This window comes from Haematobia irritans, chromosome 4 (genome assembly GCF_050003625.1).
Source record: "Haematobia irritans isolate KBUSLIRL chromosome 4, ASM5000362v1, whole genome shotgun sequence".
NCBI lineage: Eukaryota > Metazoa > Arthropoda > Insecta > Diptera > Muscidae > Haematobia > Haematobia irritans.
In genome coordinates this window covers 116,945,460-116,954,042 of record NC_134400.1, presented here as the reverse complement: position 1 = coordinate 116,954,042, position 8,583 = coordinate 116,945,460, and positions in this window count along the sequence as shown.

Genomic DNA, 8,583 nt, shown 5'->3' with positions numbered 1-8,583 from the left:
TGCATTCGTATTTTAAAGACATGAAATCTTTGACCTCACGGCAATATTTTTTTCAGTGTGGAATATATGTTAAAAAAAAACTTTGGTCGAAGCAGGGATCGAACCCACGACCCTTGGCATGCAAGTCGGACGTAGCAACCACTGCTCCACGGCGCCAAATTAAATGTTTGTTTCTGTTAAATAAACTTTGTTTATTCGGTTCGTGGGCGCCGCAAGCTATGCTATATAAATATAACTTATATGGATATTTATATATTGATGACCATAACAGTTACATAGCTCTGTGGTTAGTGTGTTGGCTTACAAAGTGCATGGTCCGCGGTAGAGATGTGCACGTGACACGAAATTGTCGTGACTCACGAAAATTTTCGTGATTCGTGCGTGAGTCGTGAGTCACGCTCATGACAACAGCGTGAGTGTGCGTGAGCGTGATTAACAAACCAACATGTCGTGCGTGAGCGTGAGTCACGAAAATAATATCTTCGTGAGTGTGCGTGAGTAACGAATTACACTCACGAAAATATTTCTGCTCAACAACATAAAACGCTTAAGAGTTAAATTCAATAACAATTTTAGTGACACCTGGGATGTTAAGAGTTTAATAACACTCTCGATTTTAATAATGCTCATGTTTTCAGACACTTCGGTAAGGTAAATTAATCATAAAATTATTCGTGAGTCACGATATTTTTCGTGAATCACGATATTTTTCGTGAGTCACGATATTTTTCGTGAGTCACGGTATTTTTCGACGTTTTCGTGCGTGAGTGTGCGTGAGTACAAATTTTCTTTTCGTGAGTGTGCGTGAGCGTGAGTCCCACCAAAAAAGTTCGTGCGTGAGTGTGCGTGAGTATGATTTTTCAGTCGTGAGTGTGCGTGAGCGTGAGTAAAATATTACTCACGTGCACACCTCTAGTCCGCGGTTCGATTCTCCGTCCAGGCGAAAGGTAAAAAAAAAAATTAAAAATGTATAAAATCGTATAATTTCTTCTACATTGTTGGTATTACAGGAAAAGGTGTTAAGAACTAAAAAAACCTCGTGGATGTGAAAAAGATGTGAGGGAAAATGCAATTAGCAAGAAAACAATGTTTTTTTTAGTTTGTCTTTATGAAATTGTTTTACATACTGGAAAAGAACAAACGTTTATCACAAAAAGTATATACTTTTCTTCCAAATACACTTCCTTGCAGCGAAAAGCAAATGAGAAACGAACTTTGTTTGTCTAAAATTTCGTTTGGGAGGAAAGAATTATTTTTTTGCGTGTATAGACCTAACTCCCGAATTTATTTCTAGGACTTGTGGAATCCGGCTGACCACAAATAGGTCAGCCAAATATGGTATGTGTCGACCCATGTTTTAGACCGATCTCCAGATTTAACTCCTTGGGCTTCTAGAAACCGTAGTTTTTATCCGGTATGCACAAAAATGTAAATATACTGGAATTTTAGACCCTAAAAAAATCTGTATCGCTCTTATTTTACCGGTCCATTTAACATTGATATAGACCGAATTCACTTCTTGAGGGTACACCCAATGAAAAAATATTTTCTTCCGGAATGAAATTTTTGACAAACGAAATTCCCCTTTCGTATAAAGTATTTTCATTTAGAGCAAACTAATCCGAATTTTTGATAAACGATTCAACGATTGTCTCTAAAATTTGTATCAAAAGAAAACTTTGCTTGTCTAAAATTTCGTTCCTCAGAAAAGAAAACACTTCTTTCAGGGTATAACAGGCGTACTTATAATGAAAATTGCTCGAAACTGAAAGTAAAATTTCCAGATTTTACTCATCGTATTAATTTAAACAAGTATATACGGCCGTAAGTTCGGCCAGGCCGAAGCTTATGTATCCTCCACCATGGATTGCGTAGAAACTTCTTCTAAACACTGCCATCCACAATCGAATTACTTACGTTGCGGTAACGCTTGCCGATGGCAAGGTATCTTAAAACCTCCTAACACCATCTTCTAAAATGTATGTAAGTCCATACGTGGTATATATTAAATCAAAAAAGATCGATCCAATACGTATACAATTCAGTTTGACAAAGTAGACATAAAATTTTGACAAAATTTTCTACAGAAATAAAATTTTAACAAAATTTTCTATAGAAATAAAATTTTCACAAAATTTTCTATAGAAATAAACTCTTGACAAAATTTTCTATAGAAATAAAATCTTGGTAGATTATTTTTGGCTCGAGTGGCAACCATGATTATGAACCGAATAAAATTTGGATAAAATTTTCTATAGAAATAAAATTTTGACAATGATGGAAATTTTATTATGAACCGAATACAATTTTAACAAAATTTTCACTAGAAATAAAATTTTGACAAAATTTTCTATAGAAATAATATTTTGACAAAATTTTCTATAGAAATAAAATTTGGTAGACTATTTTTGGCTCTAGTGGCAACCATGATTATGAACCGATATGGACCACTTTTTGTGTGATTGGACCAATTTTGGTATGGTTGTTAGCGACCATATACTAACACCACGTTCCTAATTTGAACCGGATCGGATGAATTTTGCTCCTCCAAGAGGCTCCGGAGGTCAAATCTGGAGAACGTTTTATATGGGGGCTATATATAATTATGGACCGATATGGACCAATTCTGGCACGGTTGTTAAAGATCATATACTAACACCATGTTCCAAATTACAACCGGATTGGATGCAATTTGCTTCTCTTTGAGGCTTCGCAAACCAAATCTGGAGATCGGTTTATATGGGGTCTATATATAATTATGGACCGATGTGGACCAATTTTTGCATGGTTGTTAGAGACCATATACCAACATCATCTACCAAATTTCAGCCGGATCGGATGAAATTTGCTTCTCTTTGAGGCTCCGCAAGCCTAATCTGGGGATCGGTTTATATGGGGGCTATATATAATTATGGACCGATATGGACCAATTTTTGCATGGGTTTTAGATACCATATACCAATATCATGTACCAAATTTCAGGCGGATCGGATGAAATTTGCTCCTCTGTGAGGCTCCGGAACCCAAATCTGGGGATCGGTTTATATGGGCGCTATATATAATTAAGGACCGATGTGGACCAATTTTTGCATGGTTGTTAGAGACCATATACCAACATCATGTACCAAATTTCAGCCGGATCGGATGAAATTTGCTTCTCTTTGAGGCTCCGCAAGCCAAATCTGGGGATCGGTTTATATGGGGACTATATATAATTATGGGCCGATGTGGACCAATTTTTGCATGGGTTTTAGATACCATATACCAATATCATGTACCAAATTTCAGGCGGATCGGATGAAATTTGCTCCTCTGTGAGGCTCCGGAACCCAAATCTGGGGATCGGTTTATATGGGCGCTATATATAATTAAGGACCGATGTGGACCAATTTTTGCATGGTTGTTAGAGACCATATACCAACATCATGTACCAAATTTCAGCCGGATCGGATGAAATTTGCTTCTCTTTGAGGCTCCGCAAGCCAAATCTGGGGATCGGTTTATATGGGGACTATATATAATTATGGGCCGATGTAGACCAATTTTTGCATGGTTGTTGGAGACCATATACCAACACCATGTACCAAATTTCAGCCGGATCGGATGAAATATGCTTCTCTTAGAGACTCCACAAGCCAAATCTGGGGATCGGTTTATATGGGGGCTATATATAATTATGGACCGATATGGACCAATTTTTGCATGGTTGTTAGAGACCATATAGTAACATCATGTACCAAATTTCAGCCGGATCGGATGAAATTTTCTTCTCTTTGAGGCTCCGCAAGCCAAATCTGAGGATCGGTTTATATGGGGGCTATATATAATTATGGACCGATGTGGACCAATTTTGGCATGGTTATTAGAGACCATATACTAACACCATGTACCAAATTTCAGCCGGATCGGATGAAATTTGCTTCTTTTTTAGGCTCCGCAAGCCAAATCTGGGGATCGGTTTATATGGGGGCTATATATAATTATGGACCGATGTGGACCAATTTTTGCACGGTTGTTAGGGACCATATACCAACACCATGTACCAAATTTCAGCCGGATCGGATGAAATATGCTTCTGTTAGAGGCTCCACAAGCCAAATCTGAGGGTCCCTTTATATGGGGGCTATACGTAAAAGTGGACCGATATGGCCCATTTTCAATACCATCCGACCTACATCGATAACAACTACTTGTGCGAAGTTTCAAGTCTATAGCTTGTTTCGTTCGGAAGTTAGCGTGATTTCAACAGACGGACGGACGGACGGACGGACATGCTTAGATCGACTCAGAATTTCACCACGACCCAGAATATATATACTTTATGGGGTCTTAGAGCAATATTTCGATGTGTTACAAACGGAATGACAAAGTTAATATACCCCCATCCTATGATGGAGGGTATAATAATGGCGGAAAAAATCTACAGATTTAAGATTTCAAATCAAGGCGTTATTTCATCATATACACGATTTGTTTATTATTTCTCTAAAACTCAAACAAAATTGGTTCTCATAAATCCAGAATCTGATCTAGTCTTCATAGATAGAATCTTTAAATTTTTTCTTCGGGAAGCGTACTAGTAGAACTGATTTGCTTCGGAGAAGATTTGTCATCAAATCCCCTAAAATTCTATATATTATCAAGTAACCCGCTACGATGAAGAATTTTCAAAGTCAACTATTGTATTTGATTCATGGTGGTGGGTATTTAAGATTCGGCCCGGCCAAACATACTGCTGTATATACTTGTTCACCGCTCAAAAATAACATTTTGCTCTTAACATAAAACATGTTTGGGGTGATCTTATTACTTCTCTCCGTGTTGTCATTGACCAGAACATGGAATCTGGTAGAACTCATTGATAAGAAAGAAGTTTACAACTTGTGGTATTACAGTGGACTGAATCGTAAGTGAGCCTGAAATAACGGGTTGCAATTACTTTCGTCCAGTCTCATTTTTGAGACGCATTTCTCTGATATAAATTTTTATACCCTCCACCATAGGATGGGGGTATATTAACTTTCTCATTCCGTTTGTAACACATCGAAATATTGTTCTAAGACCCCATAAAGTATATATATTCTGGGTCGTGGTGAAATTCTTAGTCGATCTGAGCATGTCCTTCCGTCCGTCCGTCCCTCCGTCCGTCCATCTGTTGAAATCACGCTAACTTCCGAACGAAACAAGCTATCGACTTGAAACTTGGCACAAGTAGTTGTTATTGATGTAGGTCAGATGGTATTGCAAATGGGACATATCGGTCCACTTTTACGTATAGCCCCCATATAAACGGACCCCAAAATTTGGCTTGCAGACCCTTTAAAAGAAGCAAATTTCATCCGATCTGGCTGAAATTTGGTACATGGTGTTAGTATATGGTCTCTAACAATCATGCAAAAATTGGTCCACATCGGTCCATAATTATATATAGCCCCCATATAAACCGATCCCCCGATTTGGCTTTCGGAGCCTCTAAGAGAAGCAAATTTCATCCGATCCGGCTGAAATTTGGTACATGGTGTTAGTATATGGTCTCTAACAACCATGCAAAAATTGGTCCGCATCGGTCCATAATTATACATAGCCCCCATATAAACCGATCCCCCGATTTGGCTTTCGGAGCCTCTAAGAGAAGCAAATTTCATCCGATCCGGCTGAGATTTGGTACATGGTGTTAGTATATGGTCTCTAACAACCATGCAAAAATTGGTCCACATCGGTCAATAATTATATATAGCCTCCATATAAACCGATCCCCCGATTTGGCTTGCGGAGCCTCTAAGAGAAGCAAATTTCATTCGATCCGGCTGAAATTTGTTACATGGTGTAAATATACGGTCTCTAATGGCCTTGCAAAAATTGGTCGAAATCGATCCATAACCATATATAGCCCCCATATAAACCGATCCCCAGATTTGACCTCCGGAGCCCCTTGGAAGAGCAAAATTCATCCGATTCGGTTGAAATTTGGTACGTGATGTTAGTATATGGTATCCAACAACCATGCAGGAATTGGTTCATATCAGTCCATAATTATATATAGCACCCATATAAACCGATCGCCAGATTTGGCCTCCGGTGCCTTTTGGAGAAGCAAAATTCATCCGATCTGGTTGAAATTTTGTACGTGGTGGTAGTATATGATATTTAACAACCATGCCAAAAGTGGTCTATATCAGTCCATAATCATATATAAATCGATCCCCAATCACACAAAAATTAGTCCATATCAATAATTGTATATAGCCCCCATATAAGCGACCCCCATATTTCAATTCTGGCTCCCTACGTACCGTGCAAAAGTCCATATCGATTCGTAATTATTTGTAGACTTACCTACACATACACGCAAAGAAAAAAAAACGTTTGGAAAACGTGTACCGAAAACGTTTTTCTTTTGTTAGAGTTTTTTGAATTGCTTCGAAAATTTTAAGCTTTTATCACCAAAAAAATTCGTTTGTTACAAAATTTTTATTTTTTCAATAAAAAAAAGTTATTTTTGAAACAACAACACAGTCCATTTCGTTTATATCAAACACGATTCGTTTCTGACTTTAAGTCTTTAATAAGACACATTTTACAGTTCAAAATTTAGTATAGTACAATGTAACGTTGAACATTTTTTCGGAATCTTCCGAACATATCTGGAATATATGTAAAAAAAAAAACAAAAAAAAATCTTTGGTCGAAGCAGGGCTCGAACCCACGACCCTTGACATGCAAGTCGGACGTAGCAACCACTGCTCCACGGTGCCAAACTAAATGTTTGTTTCTGTTAAATAAACTTTGTTTATTCGGTTCGTGGGCGCCGCAAGCTATGCTATAAAAATGGATAAATATCTATTGATGACCATAACAGGTACATAGCTCAGTGGTTAGTGTGTTGGCTTATAAAGTGCATGGTCCGCGGTTCGATTCTCCGTCCAGGCGAAAAGTAAAAAAATGTTAAAAATTTATAAAATCGTATAATTTCTGCTACATTGTTGGTATTACAAGAAAAGGTGTTAAAAACTAAAAAACCTCGTGGATGTGAGAAAGATGTGAGGGAAAATGCAATTAGCAAGAAAACAATGTTTGTTTTTTTTTTTTTGAGTTTGTCTTTATGAAATTGTTTTTACATCCTGGAAAAGAATAAACGTTTATCACAAAAAGTATATACTTTTCTTCCAAATACACTTCCTTGCTGCGAAAAGCAAATGAGAAACGAACTTTGTTTGTCTAAAATTTCGTTTGGGAGGAAATAATTATTTTTTTGCGTGTACCTTTTTTGTCTAATATATACCACGTATGGGCTAACTCACAATTTGGAAAACGATTTAAGATACCACAACCCAAGTAATTCGATTGTGGTTGACAGTCTTTCGTAGAAGTTTCTACGCAATCCATGGTGGAGGGTACATAAGATTCGGCCTGGCCGAACTTACGACCGTTTATACTTGTTTTGTTTTGTCTTGTCCAAAAGTCGATAAACTTTTAAATAAAGTCGTTTTGTCATTCGACATAAAAATTTATATTTTTACACGAAAGACAGTTTTGTTTGACTATGGTCAACTTGGCTTTAATACTTCTGAAATTTTTTTTCAAAATTCATGAAATCGTCTTTAAATTTGTTGACTTTTTGCATCTTTGCATCTACAAAGCAAAAACCGTTCAAAAATATGAGATGTTTTTAACAATTTTTTTAAGACGTTTTCACTTGTAACATAGCCTAATATCTACTTGAAGTTCAGTCTGATTGTGGAAATTTAAGTTTTCGTTAACACGTTTTAAAGGACTTTGATCTGGCCTTCACTTGTCGGATCATTTCTGATGCTGTAACCGTTTTTTTCGTGCACTTTTTGGACGCGATGCAACACTGTCAATATGACAATAACAAGCAATGTTAGGATAAACAAAAGATTTATTCACATTTAAATGTTGGAGGGCTTTAACGATAACCACTTGTGGTTTTCCAGCCAAATATGAAGCAATCACGCTTGAATTCAATTACGAATCACTTTATTACCGAGTGCAATACAAATGCTGTTGTAAGCTTGTAGACAATAAAATGAATTGTCACTGCAATAAATAGATGGCTGCCGCTCGTCTGGTTTATAAATAAAAGCAACTTGAAATTGGTTGCACTGCATATCAGTGCTGCCGCTAGTGAAAAATTGAGTGAAGTAGATTTTGGAAAAAAGTGGAGTAGATTGAATAAAATTGAAGTAGCATACATTTTTGAAAACAAAACAATAGAATTCATTTTATTATACCTTCCACCATAGGATGGGGGTATATTAACTTTGTCATTCCGTTTGTAACAAATCGAAATATTGGTCTAAGGCACCATAAAGTATATATATTCTGGGTCGTGGTGAAATTCTGAGTCGATCTGAGCATGTCCGTCCGTCTGTCCGTCTGTTGAAATCACGCTAACTTCCGAACGAAAGAAGCTATCGACTTGAAACTTGGCACAAGTAGTTGTTATTGATGTAGGTCGGATGGTATTGCAAATGGGCCATATCGGTCCACTTTTACGTATAGCCCCCATATAAACGGACCCCCAAATTTGGCTTGCGGGGACTCTAAGAGAAGCAAATTTCA